Source organism: Podarcis pityusensis (assembly GCF_964106645.2).
Source record: "Podarcis pityusensis genome assembly, chromosome: 7".
Lineage (NCBI taxonomy): Eukaryota > Metazoa > Chordata > Lepidosauria > Squamata > Lacertidae > Podarcis > Podarcis pityusensis.
In genome coordinates, this window is record NC_138031.1 from 76,283,194 (window position 1) to 76,287,772 (window position 4,579).

Below are 4,579 nucleotides of genomic sequence, written 5' to 3' on the forward strand. Positions count from 1 at the left end.
CAGGGAGTCTTCTCTTCTCATGAGGTGGCCAAAGAATTGGAGCCTCAGCTTCACGATCTGTCCTTCCAGTGAGCACTCAGGGCTAATTTCCTGAAGAATGGATAGGTTTGATGTTCTTGCAGTCCATGGGACTCTCAAGAGTCTCCTCTAGCAGCATAATTCAAAAGCATCAATTCTTCGGCGATCAGCCTTCTTTATGGTCCAGCTCTCACTTAGCTACTAGTTTTAATGCAAAAGCCTAGATATTTATTTCTTGCTAGCTGATACCACAGAATCACATTCCTATTTTTCTACAAAGAAGGCACAGAAAGGTATCCTGATAGCCCATTACTCTGGAATTCTTTTCCTCCAGAAAACAGAAGTCTCTGGGGGAAAGGAAAGTGATGTTTATTCAAGCAGACATGCAGTGATCAGGAAGTCATTGCATAAAGTTAAGGTTGTCTTGTCTGCTCTCTAACTCTCCGCAGCATACCTAACCCAGAGTAACCTCTCTAATATACCATAATGATCGCTCAATATCTTGCAGTTTAACTTGCATTTCCCAGAGGACTTATATAGACAGAGCTTGTTTACGCACTAAACCAGTGCTCAAACATCTGTACTGCCATTCCAGGCACAGTGCAAGCCGCTAGTTTTTTAACCCACCAAGCCCTGAAGAGTTAGGCTCAGTCCTCTCAAGCTGCTCTGTTAACCATTGATCTGGGGAGGGGAGGCATTAAATGTTCAAAGGAGGCTTTGGTTTGGAATCTAAAGTCTACTAAACACCTGCAAACGGTAAGAGGAAAGAGAGAGAGAAATGAAAGTGGCTCAGCCAAGCAGCGGCGGAGGAAGCCGCTCGGGTGTCTGGAGTGGCGCGCCCAGGGGTGGGGCAATCTGCCCATAGGGGTGGGGCGATCCACCCATAGGGGTGGGGTGCACTGTGGGGCCTTCAGAGTCTGCCTGCCTCTTCCCACTCAGCTGCCCTACAGCTGGGGGGAGGCAGCAGGCAGTGGTTTGGGCAGCGTGGAGCCTATGCACGCCCAAGCCATCGCTTCTCTCCCAGGAGAGATGCATGGCTCGGGCACACTGCAGTTCCCACGGTGAGTGCCGCACAGCATTTTGTCACCCCCCTTCAGTGGTGACACCCAGGGCAGTCCGCACCTACCGCACCCCCCTTCCTCCGCCACTGCAGCCAAGGCATCCAGGGACTCAGCTATATTAGTAACAAAAAAGGGGGGGGGGAGCACTTTGAATGTGTTCTAAACATCCAACACCAGGTGGCATTGGAGAGCAAAAGATTTTCTTTGCAATTTTACACAGCGGGGTTTTTTTCCCTTTTGTTATAAAGATTTAATTTCTGACTTATTTATAGTGTTTTTTCCCCTGCGTGTAGAACCACCCCAGAAGCGTCCTGGTCATGCTGCAGGAGCAAACCAGAACACACTTTCCTGCTCTTGAGCAGAAAAGGAAGGCAGGTAACTTCACTGACTACCTCCATTACCTGCCAGCCTCACTTCCTTGGCTTTATTGCTTCACATTTCTTCTACCTAAGTCTGCTACATATTGGCCATTGTGATAGAGAAGTCTTCATAAAACTGCATGCACTCATTCATTTCTTTTAAATACACTCCACATCACCCTGGATATGTAGTCAAGGCAAAACAATCCATTGCTTTGAATGGTGGTTATTGTATTTATTTATTAATAGCATTTATGGGTTTCCCTAATAACTTAAGTTCTTAAGGCAGCTCACAAAAAGAACTTGTTTAAAAATGCAGTAAAATCAACAATAAAAGCATAATATAGCATAAAAACAACAACAGCAACAACAACAACAGTTTAGAGCTAAGATAGAAGGACCTGGAAAATATAAAAATAAAGACATTTGCCTGACTCCAAATAGTTGGAAATAGAGACTTCCGGGGTGGCGCCATCGGCAATGGCGGGCTCCCTCTGAACTGGAGGGACTAGCTCCGCGCGAAACGGGTCTTTTCCGCTACGACGAAGCGGGGACCCTTTTAAAAATCACAGGCAGATGAAGCCTGTGACCATGGGACTCGGCGGGCACCCTTAGCGCCCCCCCAACCCGCAAAGGAACCCACTAACGGGCTCCAAAGCGAAGAGGGGGAAGCGGCGCGGTGCTGTGAGTCAACTGCTATTTCCGTGGAGCGAAGCCGCATAGCCATTGCCGGAGAGCGCTGCCTTTTTCTTGGGACAATTTGGCTTCTAAAATAAGCACCCGTGAGTACTTAAACTTTGAACAAATTGGACTTTAAATAAGGATTTGCGAGCAGAAAGGAATTGGATTTAAAAATTTACTTCAATTTGGTACTGAAACGGGAAGGTCTAAACAGGAAGTCAGCCTTCCGTTTCTTTGTAGAAAGAACAAAGCAAAGACAACGTAAACTAGAGCTTAGAAAATCGCTTCTAAAGGATCAGCTTTCATCATTTAAAATCCTTGAACCCCCCTTCGGCAGCAGGAGAAGAAGGGGGATCTTTTTCGGACTGTTTAAACCTGCAGAAGTGAGTTTAAAGTAAAGTGACTTTCCACCGTCCTGATCCTGGAGCGGGGTGTCAGGACTGACGTTTGAAGCTCATTGACCAGAGACAAACATTTTTGACAGATAGCTAAAAGAAGAGAAACATAGTGATTCCACTGTTTCCTTTCGCATTTTAAAGGAACAAATATTGACAAAATATCTTTAAAAAAAAACTTTGTTGCAAGAACAACTAGAAGTTTTCCCCCTAGAGGGAGACTGGGAAACTGTAACTAATTCCAGGGAGCTTGCAGCTGCTACAGATTACAATCGTGGGAAAAGGCTTGTGACCTTGTAGGACAATGAATTCAGAAGCTCTGTTGTGTGCTCTCTGTAAAATAAATGCTCTACTGGAACAGTTAACCGAGAAGACGGATTTGATGACTAATGCGGTCAGAATTTTTGAACAGGCAGTGGGAAACTATACGGAGCCCACCAAGGAATTAAATCAGGAGTGTGCCCCGACAGAACAGATGAGAGAAGAGGATGTTGCACAATCTTGGGCGCCAGAGATGGAGGGAGCTGCGGCCCAGCAGGAACATGAGCTTTTGGATTTGACAAATGAACTTGGAAAAAGCCAGATTAGGAAAGATAAAGTTTGGATTGATTTGGAAATGGGGGGTTGGATAGACCCCCCTATGCAGGGATGTTTGGACTTTCCGAGTCTGGCAATGGGCCGTGAGATGTTTGGAGCTGTGGGGGCTCTCAATTTTGGAGGGATTCTGAAATATGACTTTAAATACTACATGGAGTTTAGTCTGGACTATGGAAAAGGGGCTGATTTGTTGAAAAGGGTCGAAAACATTACCAAGCTGGAGTTCCCACGAGTGAAAGGTGAATATGAAGAAGAGCTGCGGAAGGGACATAGAAGGGACTTAAGGGCCTCGGATATAAGGTTACCAGGTTAATGCGCTAGATCAATGGGATAAAAAGGACTGACAAAACCCGGGACCAGGAGGAAGGGACGCTGGATGAAGATTGGATTGTTTCTATTTGTTTTTTTTTTATTACTAGGATTGTTTTATAAAACTGATGACTGTTAGAAAAATGTTGGAACGAAATTACTTGGCTCTAGCAAAAATGTTTAAAGAATTAGGCAAGAATATTATGGTCATGAGAAGTGGGTAAAAATAAGATTTAAGTTTTAAGGTTTTTTATAAGATAAGATGAAAATAGATCAAGGTAATGTAATGACAGAATATTATGAAATATGGAAAGGATTTGCTGCGATAATTAATAACTGGGATACAAAAAAAGGGAGGAGGAGGAGGTCAAAGAAAGAAGGTAATGAAAGTTGAAGATTTGAGAATGTTGGTTTTATTTTTGTATGTTTGTGGTGTATTCTTGTTTTTTGAATTTGTATTGTTGGATGTGGTTTGCTTTCTTTTTCTCTTTTCTGTTTTTTCTTTTTTCTTTCTCTGCTTTGTCTTTTTCTGTAATTTTAAAAATTTTCAATAAATATCTTTAAAAACAACAACAACAAATAGTTGGAAATAGGCTAGGTGAGTCTCTCATGAAGTTCGCATCTGATACAGAAAAAATAGGGGTGGTTGGCTTTTGCCGCCCAACTCCCAAAAGGGACTGAGTCCCCTAAGTCCATGATTGGGAAGAGATGGAGGCAGGAGGCAGTGAAAGCAAGGCAGGTATTTATTTTTCTGTTGCAAGAGAGTCCCCTCCCCTCCTTGCAAGGAGGCAAGAGAGACCCAGAACCAAGAAGAAACATCTCTTTTAAGGGTTTGCATTTTGATATGGAGAAGAAGGACATTCCCTCTACAGTCAGAAATTACATCACACACAATGTGGGGTTACTGTGGCTCAGGCAGGCCAAGGTGTGATATTCCTGACAATTTAGCAAGTTTTGTTGTTGTTGTTTAGTCGTTTAGTCGTGTCCGACTCTTTGTGACCCCATGGACCAGAGCACACCAGGCACTTCTGTCTTCCACTGCCTCCCGCAGTTTGGTCAAGCTGGTAGCTTCGAGAACAAGATCCAACCATCTTGTCCTCTGTCGTCCCCTTCTCCTTGTGCCCTCCATCTTTCCCAGCATCAGGGTCTTTTCCAGGGA